General features: G+C 38.5%; 1 long non-coding RNA gene across 1 annotated transcript in view; it reads left to right on the top strand.

The window, feature by feature from the left end:
• Positions 1 to 14,450, top strand: part of LOC125372074 — a 28,782-nt gene that overhangs the window by 10,464 nt on the left and 3,868 nt on the right. Inside the window, exon 2 of the long non-coding RNA XR_007217964.1 lies at positions 7,134 to 7,140. This is a non-coding gene — a long non-coding RNA (uncharacterized LOC125372074). The remainder of the gene's footprint in view (positions 1 to 7,133; positions 7,141 to 14,450) is intronic.

Genomic DNA, 14,450 nt, shown 5'->3' with positions numbered 1-14,450 from the left:
CCAATAAAACAAAACGTAGATACATTTCAACCAACTTTTTTCTGCTATTTAACAAACTGGAATGTTAAGACATTTGGCTTATTATGATAACATCTAGGTAACAAAACATATCTATCGCTGAAATCGACGAGCATAGTTGTTGTGCTGTTTAACCTAAAAACATAATCAGGGCGGCTGGTTTTGACCAATCAAGTGCCTTAAAATGAGTTTATTCCACCGCAAACATGAAAACGTCGTTTTTTTCCGTATATGGTCATTGGACGGAAAAACGACTAAAAATTCATTAAAATTGATTAATTGGTTAGCGTCTAGAAAGTGTCCGGAAAAGCGTCGAGTTTTTCAAGCGTAAAATGGACGGAAAAACGATGCTTTTTGCCCCGCCTTGTACAACTGTTAACGGCCAATGAGATGGCGCTGGTCCCCCGACGCATGTGATGCAGAAGTCTTCCTTTCGGAAGCATTAGGTTTCGTATTTCACTGCAAACACGAAAACGTCGTTTTTTTCCGTATATCGTCATTGGACGGAAAAACGACGTTATTTGGACGTTTTCAAACCATCGTTTTTCCGTCCAAATAACGTCGTTATTTGACATCGGAATTTACTGGGAGGGAACGATAGCGTTAAGCTCCTCCCTTTCTTGATTGACATTGTCAATCAAGCAACAGCGTCTACCTGTGTTTCTACTTCTCAGATTTCATTGGTCAATCCCCGCGTGTTAGATTACAGGCCCGCGTTTGACGATGCACACGAAGCTCTTAGCGGAAGTACTGAAATCAATCGTTCTGCGCATGCGGATTACTTAATGCCTTGACCAAATTTTCCGTTCTGTGCATGCGCGATTTCGCGTATTGTTTCCTAGATGTAATGTCACCACTATTTGACAATGTTTCATAAACACAGTCACGTGAAGGTTCGGAATCGTAACGAGTAACTCCATTTAAATTGAAGAGGATCCCCAGTGATATGGGAGATTCCAAGATGAAACTATTCTATGGCTATCTAGGCTGTCACCCAAACCGATCTAAACGGGACCCGATAGCTTATTGTATGCTATCTAGTCATATGGAAGTGGACAAGAACTATACATTGTATTCCGGCCGATTGTTCTTGCATTTACTTATAAGTCAGGAAAATGGACTTAAAAGGGGAGTTGTTGAATGTAATTATTTTAATTATTAAATGTTGCCTAAACACAAATCTGGACGAACTTCTCATTGTTCTGTTTATGTCATCCTATATACTATTAGTATGTTACCGTTCTAAAGTCAACCTCTCACATAACATTATATTGTTCATAGTATCAAAGTTTAATCAACAATATCAAGAGCAGCGATTTAAACCACTGAAACACCCAAACACAAGGCTGTTATCAAGCGCTAGTGCAGACGTGATGCATCGTAAAAACTGTATCGTGATGTCTTCAGAAATTCAATTATACTACGAGATAGTACGGCTAACGCTGACTCACCGGTGAAACAATGACAATATCGCTAATACAGATATAACGTATTTGAATGTTAATACTAAAGACAAACAATCATTATCTTTGCAGTGACGATATAACACGTATACACGTTTATTGTTAACTTTCATCAGTTTTGCTCTTCATTTTAATAACTTTGTTTTCACATATATATGTAGCAATACCCGACAAGCATGTCATACATAATTATGGGGCAGTTTTCAATCTTGTACTGACTTACTCTGGTGTTAATGAGCGAAGTTTATTGGCTTGTGTGTAAAACCCCGTTTTTCTGGTAATCCTATTATTACTTAGTTTATTTCTATCTAATGACACCCTGTTCTCTGGATCATGGCTCCGTGACTATCCATAACAGTTAAGATGAACATTCGGTTCAAGTAAAGGAATGAGTTTGTTTTGACGCTACAGTCAGTCAAAAAACCAATGATGTGAGGTTTGATAACACACTTTTACCAGGTCGAACATCGTGGATCCTCATTTCTGCCTAAAGAGAATCATAGTTCATATGCTAATCCATCTGCGAATACCCTCCCACTCAAGATGACCTTACATGTTGCTAAATCTATCATCTATCCCCCCAATCTCACGCACACACACACACACACACAACGCACACACACACACACACACACACACACACACACACACACACACACACACACACACACACACACACACACACACACACACACACACACACACACACACACACAAACAAACAACTGACCTAAATAACCTCGACAGGAAATACTGCTGATAGCCTCTGGTCAACTCAGCCGCGCCACCGCAGAATGTTCGTCCAACTCTGCAGGGGGCATTCTCAGTGGCTTCAAACGCGCTGAAATGTTTTCGCCTTTGCATCCAAGATGGCGGACAAGTGAAATCGTATGAAATTTGGCTATTTTAGGTCCTATCTCTTTTTTGATTACCCAATAAAGTCAATTCATAGTTACACGGTTGTGAAGAAGCTTACAACTTTATAAGACTTATTCATCTCATTCCAAAAAAGCTACTCGCGCTCACATAAAGTTGTAGTTATTATGTCACTGTTTTATTTCTTTAAAAATATATTACATGTTCAACAATAACAATTAAGATGAACATTCAATTTCCGATATAAGTAAATGAATAAGTGTGTTTTCCGCCACAATCAGTCAAAGACCAACGTTGTCCGGTCTGATGACACACAATCTACCAGGTAGCACATTGTGTACACCCTATCCCCATTGAAGTCTCCACTGTGGGTATTCCTGGGGACGAAAAGGCCCCATGTACCTAGGAATTTTATCAATACATTCATGCGCGGCATTCTCTGCCTAAAGAAGATCATATAGTTAACATGCTAGTCCAACTCGAACTACCATCCCGCTCAAGATGAATGTTTTATGTTACATCCAACAGGCCCACATTTACGCACGCATGCACGCACGCACGCGCACACACATATTTGGATTTACCAATCCCTGAATTGAGAAGACGTGCGTTACGAAGTTCCTCCAAGTCATCATCAATATCCGTATATGTCTGTGATATCATTACCCATCCAAAGCCGAATATACATTTATTGTGTTTTCTTGACAACAAATGTTATAATTGGGAATATAGTAAAGTACAGATTCTCGTACTTTCTTGGGTTGAGTCCCGCCTGGGATTTGAACCCACACTGTGAGTGAGGCACCCAATCGCCAGAACACAAAGTTGGCGATCTAACCCAGCCACCGAACCAAAAATGTTAGTCCAGATGACGTATACTTTGTGTACTCCTCTGACAAGAGAAAAATGGCACGGCTTCTATGACCGAAAGCTTTGAACCAACCATGCCTTTAAGAAAGTGGTCAACAGTAACACACATTATATTTGGATACCACTTTCTCAGTAAACTACATATTTTTAGGGTGGAGATAATAGACGTTGATTGTTGATTATCAATGGACAAATTAAAGCTAAAACTTAACTTATGAATGATTGGTAATGGGAAATGGACAATGGGCAAACGGGAGGCGGGGTAATCAGCGCCATGCCAGTTATCTGTTGGCTTCCCTTGTTGCGTTCCCTTCTTTGCTATCTTTTTACTTTTGTTGTTCTTACAGGTACAAATATATGTTCTCTGCCTCATAGCATTTAATAATATGCACCTGATGAAGGAGAAAGTATATATTCCGAAACGCAGTGTTCCTCCGTTGACATCCATAAATAGTTTTCCTTGTGTCTATCAGTTCTTAATGCCCTTCAAAGACTCAATCTAGCTTTGTTTTTAAATGTGGTGATATTTGCGTAGAATATAATAAGGTCATGCCTATATACATTTGGGTCTTTGTCTACATAAGCATTTAGACATACAATTTAGAGCTAAGGACATTGCTAATTCTGCAGGCATGAAGTACACGTCATAGCAAGCTGTGATCTTTATTCATACTTTAGATATTCGTAATGGAGATCTGTAACTGAAGTTTACCGTAATCTTCCGCAACTCTCACCTCCTGACCAGTTGAACGTCTTAGTGCATTCAGATGCCATTTTAAAATTCCAGGCTGCCCCTCTTTCTGTGATGTTTTGACGGATGAAATCTATTGCGTTATAATAATCTCTGTTTGCTGATATATAATATGTACATGTTGTAAAATGTTTACGATATGTTAAACGTGTAATTCGATGCATATGCAATGCAATGTGAACATAAGTGCGGATGCACGAAGGCGGTTATAGTCATAGTTATACTGCGATGGATGTAGGGGAATGGTAGGGGTGTGTATGTATGTATGAAAGCACGAATACCGATACATGAGGGCGGATATAGTTATAGTTCGATGGATGTTGGGGAATGGTGAGAGGATGGATTATGTATGAAAGCATGCGCATGGATCCATGATGGCTGACGTAGACATAATGGTGGGGAAAGAAGAATGTGATGATTGTGTGAGTAAGTTAAGTGGTTGAGGATGTGGCAGGTATGAGTATTGATACATGCAGACTTGGGGTTGGGGGACTGGGTGTGCCTGTACTGAGGTCTTTTGTTTCACTCACTTATAGTGTTTTCTTTCACCCAAATACTGTTTTACGCATTTTAATGACTGAAACTGTAGTGACTCAAAGGTCATACTGGCCGGGCATTCAACATATCTACCCAAACTACATACGTAGCCATTTTTATGGTGTACAATTCTTCTTCTACCTCACACACACACACACACACACGCACGCACGCACGCACGCACGCACGCACGCACGCACACGCATTAATTGTTGTATTAAATGTATCTTCGAGAGTCAGTAAGAAACTAGAAATAACTGCCTTTGTTCGGTAAACCTCACCAAGTTTCAGCTTTCGCCTCTTCCTTTGTGGACTGAGGTTTCACATTTGTAAAATGATCTCTCTTATCTGTCTGTACCATCAACTTAACTGCCCTCACCCCCTGCAGTTTTCCCGTCCCATATTGCCAAGCAGGTGACCCACAAGGAGGAATACCGCCCTCCCTCAGTCCAGTGATACTGTGCCTAGCACAATATGTTGTGAATACGTAGCCTTGCTGTGGGCAAACATTTTGTATTAATTTGGCAAACTTTGATATGTAAACAGCAAATATTATTCAGTTTTATTGCAACAAAAACGAAAAAAATCGGATCCTACTTATTTTGTGGATACCATAACAATAAATCAAGCCAATAGATCGTTTGAGCTGGCACGAATATAAAAAATAATTAGCAAGTCGATAGTCATATTTCCCTCTGTTGGTCCCACGTGAAATGTTCTTCATGAATAGAATAGATGGCTGATAGACGTTCGACCGAATAATATCATTTGCTTACTTCAACTGTTCATCTAATTTCCATGAATGTATGTTACATAGTTCATATGTTCATGGGCTTCTTCACTGAATGTATAGTGTGAAGGACTACTTCACTTGAGGATAAGTAACATAAATAATGATGATAATTATCATAGTATTGCCATTATTATTCCTTCAGATTATTAAAAAAAAGAGAAAAAGAGAGAGAGAAGAGGTATGGAGATTGTGAGATTATTTTTAGCATCGGAATTGTTAACATAATTCTTAAATATATCATGTTTTGTTTGTTTGTTGTTAAATGCTGCACTCAGCAACGTAAGGATATTAAAACATTACATTTAGGTTCAGTTGTATTTTTATATTTGTATCATTTGCAAATGTTACAGAGACCTGATAAGGGATATATAATAATGTATAGTCGCTATTCTTAAAGTAAGAATATATTAGATTTATCAACCAGAAATATTGCACACAAGAGGATAATCAGATTTCATGACACTATTCAACGTCGAAGTCAACGATATTTGTGTATGTTATTGTACATGACACGGATACGTCATGATAAAGCAATTAGAAATTGGCATTTGATGATATAAGATAGCTACGCGATAAATCACAAAGAACAAAGAAGGAAGCGATATTTATTTCACGATAAAACATTGTTCTATCATGACGTCATTTATTGAGATTCGAACACGCACTCGCAACTTGAAAAGTAAAATTTGCAAATTTGACCTTATTTTTGAGAGGTATGTGTCTAGTGAGTTGTTCCCAATAAATGTTGCTGGAGAATCCGAAAATGAGAGTGATATGACAATCGGTATTGGGAGAAAAGGTACACATGATTGACGAGAAAATTGTGAGAATATGCGGGACCAAACTCAAATCCTAAAATGGATTTATCTAGCATGGCCGCTGTCGGATTCTATTCAAGGAATCATCATTATTTAAGTACGGGTAAATATTGTAAAGCGTGTATTTTTTACTAATTTAACACCATAAAAGAGGCTGTACGTAATGTTGATATCTCATATAGAAATAAACGAGTCTCGGTCGTTGTTTATCGTACAATAAACAACTCCCACTCGTCGTTTGTTTCTTAATTACATGACCATATACACTAACATTATATCTTTTCATGTTTATCGGTCAACAAAAGCGACATAAGCATTTCCGTTATCATGAGAAACCCTTGCCAAAAGTAGCGTTAACTGCACCATTGCGACAACATCAGGAGCATGTTTCATGATTCATCATAATAAATGATGATATTGGATGCTCGCAAAAACGCGAGCTCATTCCGATCCACTAGTGGACTCGCCACAAACACATCCAAAGGCAAGCCAATTGTTCACCCGAAAAGGCAGAAAATTGCATCTGACATCATTTTTGGCATTGATACGTCAAACCTGGAAATGCCGACAACACGTCCAACACAAAGCCCAAGCCAGGACCCAAATTCTTCAAACCCGGCCAAAGTTCTGTTAATTACATACATTTCCCCCTAACCTTAAATAATCTATACTAGTTCTGAAGTAAATCGTATTTACCCGTATGAATCGTCTTATGTTATTTATTACCGATAAACAGAATATGCACACTTTCTGAAAGTACTGTGTGATAAGTCACGCACCAAACCTATACTCTCGATATACATGCTGCTCTTACTTAAAAAAGAATATTGGGTTAACAAGATACGTATATTAAAGTACCATGCTTTCCTGATGTGCTCTCATTCTAATTTGAAACAATGGCATAAATAGTTACCACTCATCTTTTTAAATATTTTTCAAGGTTGGGTTAATCACGAACATATTTGAATATGTACAACATCTATACTTACTTATCTTTATACTTAAAGGCATCAGGTTTGTCTGTCATAAGACCCCGAAACAAATATGTCCAACACAGCCCAATATTTGGCTCTTGGCTCCTTGTTCTTATATTTTATAAGTATTGATTAAACAACTGTTTTTTTCTGTAAAATATGTTCATTTCAGAAATTAGATGTTATTCTAGCATTAGGTCTGTGGTACGTTTACTGCATCAGCATTACATTAAAACGATATTACATTATAGAAATCCATACAGAGGAAATGCTTAACATTTATCTTTTAAGGAAGAGTGCAGGACGACTTGCTTTATACATATAAATGTGGACATATATGTATGGACATTTGGATGATACAGATATACCTCCTTAAAGATAGTGTTCGTAGATGACTGTAGAAAATAGAATAATTATGTGAGTAATCGGGTTAATACAACGTTCAGCAATATTTAGCCATATTGCGATATTGGTTTCCAACATACAAGATGGACCATGAAATTATGACTTGGACCTGGCTTTCTGGTGTGATGTAACACCCCAGAATCTCCGGTAGAAAAAGGGCTCAAAGCACGAATTAAGATCACGAGATGATACTGATGTATGCATCTTGACATATATTTGCGTAGTATTACTACCTTAATTCATCAGTATATATGTATTTTGCATAAAAGGATATTATAGGATCGACGCTGACATGCGCATATAACCTATTCACCAGTGCTGTAATATTTCATTTCTTCTGACACATATCGACACGAGAAATTATATTTAAATTTAAAAGGAGCCCAAGTGGGATAGAAATTTGAGTCTGAACCTGTTGAACAAGGCTTGTTTCATTTTGGGCTATAGCATTGCCGCAAGGCCTGGGCGGAAGGGAACACAACTTCTCTCTCAAAACGAAAACAAAATACGAAAAATGTCGGAAGTGTATCCTTCTAATTTTCTATTTAGATACATGTTTTAACTTTAAAGTAATTATATGTATCTCATGTATTATTGGTATCTGTGATGCTGGTACCGTTTTGTTGCCATTGTGTAGCTTTTGTAGATTATTATGAATATCAAATACATGCCTTGAAATATGGACTTGTGAAAGAACTCATCATTGAATCATTTGCATTTAAATTAATGCATATACCATTTACTTGGCGTGTATGGACATATTATCCATCTACTTATACACACTTATTATGGACATATACAGAATTTCATTTTACCTTATTATTTAAAAGAATACGCGTGAAGATCCGGGTTAGAATAGGCATTCAACAAACCTTCTACGAAGGCGACTTGGCTCGCTGACCTGGTTGATGCATGTCATCGTATCCCAAATGCGTAGCTCGGTGCTCTTGATGATAATGACTAAATTGTTTGGTCCAGACTTGATTATTTACGAACCACCGTCATATAGCTGGTATATTGCTGAGTGCGGCGTTAAAAAACAAACAATCAAACAAAATCTATATAATTATTAAACACCTTCCAACAATGAGAAATTAAACTTATATTTTTTATAACATAATTTGATTCATAATTTAATTATTGCGTTGCTTTCTTCCCTGTCATTCAATGTGCATGTTCAAACCCCTAAACTTTTAATATTTCATTTTTCATAAATGGCTACGTTAGTGCGTTGCCTAGATCTCTCGTTACCTACTCACAAGAATATATTAAAATAATTTGTTTTACTATCATATTTCTGTTTATCTAATTCATAATACGAAATTGATAATTCATTTATAATAGTATAGATCATATTCGTGTGTATCACTATCTGATGCTAAGGTTTTATTTCAGAAAATATAATTAATTCAAAATGTAGAAAGATACACAATTTGCCATTATTTGACTTTTAAACTGTAAAAAGTATGATATAATGATCAGAATTCCTGTAACGGGTAGTATTTAAGAAAGAAATATTTGTCGAGAAGTCCCATTTTTCAGATATGCCCTTCAGTAGTATTATTGCATATCTCCATAGAGAGGTTTACATTGTAGTTCTCATTATTTGTGGATAATTCAAAAAGCAACATAGAAAATATATATGCTACCATGACGAAAGAATACAGAGTATACATAACTCGCAATTCTATATATTCAGCAAACAGCCCAAAACCGAAACTCCACAACATATCCGATTACACTGATTAAGGCTGTCCCAGTTCTCCATGCGATACTGACGCCCGTTCGTCTCCCAGACCATACAGAATAAATTTAAAAGGAATCCAGCTCAAGTCTAGAACGATTTGGCAAGCCTAGATTGCCTTAATTCTATCCATGAAAGTAAGCATTAATGAAAAAATATTGTTCTTGTCTGCTTCAGATTATATTTTGTAGATACTTATTTTAACTAGGAAAATTGTACTGACACCGGCGCTGTCCCTATTGAAGCTATCCATAAGAATTTCGAATTGCCGTCCATTGTTCGATGTCAATACAGCGATGACAAGTGAGGATATCATAAAGTAATCGTTGATGCCGCGCTACACTTTGATAAAAATTATAATCAAGTTGACTGGTGTGTACATTACTACACTGAACATGTACATGATCATGCCCTAATAATCAAATGCCGTAATGTCAAATACTAATTTATTATTGTGTGATGAATTTAACTGGATCAGTGGTAACATGTGATATTAATATTCCATCAATTTCTTTCCTGGTTGGTCCATCCATGTCTACAAAATGAAAATAATACAATTAAAATGGAGCATAGAACAATTCTTCATTTCAGACTAGAGCTGTGGAAATCTAGATTTTCCCAATCATTATAGACTTGAGTTGGTCTCATGTTTTACACTATTCTCTTGGGTCAACGTCACAGCTCATACCATACACTAACAAGACCAGCTTGCCCCCCGCCGGAGCGCCTGGATTTTGGTTATATCATCTAACATGTCCAACTCTGCTCTTAAGTAAACAAGAACCTAATCAGCGAGGGGTCCTTTATCATCCCTATGTGGCTGCTTATAAAAATCTGATATCTTTTCCCAAAGACCTGGTTAATAATATATTTTCTGCTGAATATTCGAAACAAATAGAGTGAGTTGGTACTACATGTACATATGTATACGGTTCTATTTTAAATGACTGCAGCGCTCCATTATGAAAACAATTTGTTTTAACGCCGCTCTCAGCAGTATTCCATGGGAAGGCACGGCGTCGGCTGGCGAGCAAGGGTGGTGGTGGAAGCTGGAGCTTACTGTTTCTCCCCAGCCAGGAGCCTCCTGTCTAGGTCAAGCTCCCCTGGATGGAGAGCTTGGAACAGTGCGGTGGTGAGGCGGGCGGCGGCGTTGGTGATGAAGAGGGGGCTGACTTGAAGATCGCAGTCGACCAGGAAATCCGAGAGATCCTGGTAGCTGCGGATTTCATGTTCAAATCTCTCTTCTCCCCAGTACAGCACCAGCACCATGGGTGGGCGTGGGCGGTTGCTGGGGTATACCTTGCCGCTGTCATGGTAGCGGGGGTTAGGGTGGACCTTGTGCTGCTCCAGGATGAGGCTGGCCTTCTGGGCAAGGTCGACACGGACGACTTCCTCAACAACTGGTTCCGGAACCGGGTTGGTTTGGACTTGGCTGGTGTTGAGGGAGGGGCCTGGTGTTACAGTGGTCTGTGTTTCCGTGGTCTTGCTTGTAGGTGGTGATGGGAGGGGGGGGGGGGGGGGGGGGGGGGTGGAGTCAGCGGAGAAGATACTTTTCCTCTTTCTATTCTTCCTTCCCTGTCCTGTCCCTACACGTCCTGGATTCGAGTGGAGCGAGTTCCAATGCTGCTGTTGGGGGCGGAGGGGTGGTGGGTAGGCTCTCCTGGATCTCCATGGCGGCGACTGGTGGAGCCTTCTTCACTTCTGGCGGCCTGGCCTTCTGTACCGGGCGTGGTTCAGCAAGGATAGGGGCCGGGGTGGTTTTCTCCTTAGGCTTGGTCTTGGCCGGAGCTTTGACCAGAGGCCTTTTCCTTTGACCTAAGTCAAAGGAGATGGAAAGGGTGGAGGAGTTGGACTTGTAGGAAGTCCCGAGGGAGTAGTCCCCAACCCTGAAAGCTAGCAATGGCTCCAAGATGGCAACTAGCTCCCTCGGTAGCGACAGAGCGATGTCTCTCATAGTTGAGCGTGGGTAGCGAGCTTGGAAGGACACGTCTGCACGGGGCGAGTGTCCAAGCCGAGATGACTGTGTATTGACTGTGTGTATTCTTTGATTAGAATGCTTCTCACCGACCTTGGCGTGTAGGGGTGTGATGTCCTGGGCAGGAAACGACAGTGTTTTGACTACTCATCATTAATTAACGTGTTGGGCATCCCTAATTAACCTTTACTAATTCGTGTTAAACCAACACAGGATGTTTTCTGGAAGTGGATATTCGCAAATGTCAAAGGACTGACACGACACGTGTTAATAACTGTCCTAGCACTTCTCAAGTTCCTAAGATTCTTTATATCTAAAGATTAGTATTATATCTTATTATATACCACTTTATTGTCTCATATTTCAGTAGTTAAAGAAAACACAGAGCTCAAAGTGAAGCCTTTTTCACTCTACATTCTCAACATAGTCTCTATCAGAAGTGTTTGGCTTGTGTTGGGTCCGACTTGGCCCGGGCTGTCAAAATCAACTTTAAACACATAGAATTATAATCAAATGTGTTTACATCTATAGATCAGTGTTATATGTACCTATATACCACTTTATAATATATCAGTACATCGTATTTAAAGAAAACAAGGTGCTCAAAGTGAAGCCCTTTTCCCTCTACATCCTAGACATAGTCTCTATCAGAAGTGTTTTGCTTGTGTTGGGTCCGACTTGGCCCGGGCTGTCAAAATGCACTTTAAACACACAAATGATTCATCAAATGTCTTTAAATATATAGACTAGCATTATATCTACCTATACACAACTTTATAGTGTCTCAGTTCGCTGTATTTAAAGAAAACAAGGTGCTCAAAGTGAAGCCCTTTTCCCTCTACATTCTCAACATAGCCTCTATCAGAAGTGTTTGGCTTGTGTTAGGTCCGACTTGGTCCGGGCTGTCAAAATCTTCTATAAACACAAAAATCTATCTTCAAATGTGTTTACATCTATAGATTAATATTAAATCTCCCTATATACCACTTTATAATGTCACGGTACATGTTATTTAAAGAAAACAAGGGGCTCAAAGTGAAGCTCTTTTCCCTCTACATTCTCAACATAGTCTCTATAAAAAGTGTTTGGCTTGTGTTGGGTCCGACTTGGCCCGGGCGGTCAATATCTACTTTTAACGCACAGATGTATCTTCAAATGTGTTTACATCTATAGATTAGTATTAAATCTATCTATATACCACTTTATAATGTCACGGTACATCGTATTTAAAGAAAACAAGGGGCTCAAAGTGAAGCATTTTTACTGTATTTTCTTAAGAAAATCCCTGTTAGAAGTGTTCGGTCCGACTTGGCCCGGGCTGTCAAAATCAACTGAAACCTCACAGATGTATCATCAAATGGATTCACATATATAGATTACTATTATATCTACCTAAATACCACTTTATAGTGTCTCAGATCGCTGTCCTTAAAGAAAACAAGGGCCTCAACGTGAAGCCCTTTTCCCTCTACATTCTCAACATAGTCTCTATCAGAAGTGTTTGGCTTGTGTTGGGTCCGACTTGGCCCGGGCGGTCAATATCTACTTTTAACGCACAGATGTATCTTCAAATGTGTTTACATCTATAGATTAGTATTAAATCTATCTATATACCACTTTATAATGTCACGGTACATCGTATTTAAAGAAAACAAGGGGCTCAAAGTGAAGCATTTTTACTGTATTTTCTTAAGAAAATCCCTGTTAGAAGTGTTCGGTCCGACTTGGCCCGGGCTGTCAAAATCAACTGAAACCTCACAGATGTATCATCAAATGGATTCACATATATAGATTACTATTATATCTACCTAAATACCACTTTATAGTGTCTCAGATCGCTGTCCTTAAAGAAAACAAGGGCCTCAACGTGAAGCCCTTTTCCCTCTACATTCTCAACATAGTCTCTATCAGAAGTGTTTGGCTTGTGTTGGGTCCGACTTGGCCCAGACAGTAAGAATCTACTTTAAACAAACATATGTATCATCAAATGTATCTACATCTATAGACTAGTGTTATATCTACCTATACACCACTTTATAATGTCACAGTATATCGCATTCAAAGACAACTGGACCGTTAAAGTCAAGCACTTTTACTGTATTTTATTAAGAAAATCCCTGTTAAAAGTGTTCGGTCCGACTTGGCCCGGGCTGTCAAAATCAACTTAAACCTTACAGATATATCATCAAATGGATTCACATCTATAGATTAGTATTATATCCACCTAAATACCACTTTATAGTGTCTCAGATGGCTGTCCTTAAAGAAAAAAAGGTGCTCAAAGTGAAGCCCTTTTCCCTGTACATCCTAGACATAGTCTCTATCAGAAGTGTTTGGCTTGTGTTAGGTCCTACTTGGTCCGGGCTGTCAAAATCTACTTTAAACACATAGATGTATCATCAAATGTGTTTACATCTATAGATTAGTATTTTATCTACCTATATACCACTTTATAATGTTTCAGTACATCGTATGTAAAGAAAACTGGTCCGTTAAAGTCAAACACTTTTCCTGTATTTTCTTAAGAAAATCTCTGTCAGAAGTGTTGGGTCCGACTTGGCCCGGGCTGTCAAAATCAACTGAAACCTCACAGATGTATATTCAAATGTATTCACATCTATAAACGAGTATGATATTAACCTTTATACCACTTTAAAGTGTCTCGGTTCGCTGTATTTAAAGAAAACAAGGTGCTCAAAGTGAAGCCCTTTTCCCTCTACATTCTCAACATAGTCTCTATCAAAAGTGTTTGGCTTGTGTTGGGTCCGACTTGGTCCGGGCTGTCAAAATAAACTTTAAACACATAGATGTATCATCAAATGTGTTTTATATCTATAGATTAGTATTTTATCTACCTATATACCCCTTTTTAATGTTTCAGTACATCGTATTTAAAGAAAACTGGTCCGTTAAAGTCAAACACTTTTCCTGTATTTTCTTAAGAAAATCTCTGTCAGAAGTGTTGGGTCCGACTTGGCCCGGGCTGTCAAAATCAACTTAAACCTCACAGATGTATATTCAAATGTATTCACATCTATAAACGAGTATAATATTAACCTATATACCACTTTAAAGTGTCTCGGTTCGCTGTATTTAAAGAAAACAAGGTGCTCAAAGTGAAGCCCTTTTCCCTCTACATTCTCAACATAGTCTCTATCAAAAGTGTTTGGCTTGTGTTGGGTCCGACTTGGCCCTGGCTGTCAAAATCAACTTTAAACTCACGGTT

This window comes from Haliotis rufescens, unplaced genomic scaffold, assembly GCF_023055435.1.
Source record: "Haliotis rufescens isolate VD_foot unplaced genomic scaffold, xgHalRufe1.0.p SCAF_35, whole genome shotgun sequence".
Lineage (NCBI taxonomy): Eukaryota > Metazoa > Mollusca > Gastropoda > Lepetellida > Haliotidae > Haliotis > Haliotis rufescens.
This window is presented reverse-complemented; position numbering and strand designations above follow the sequence as displayed.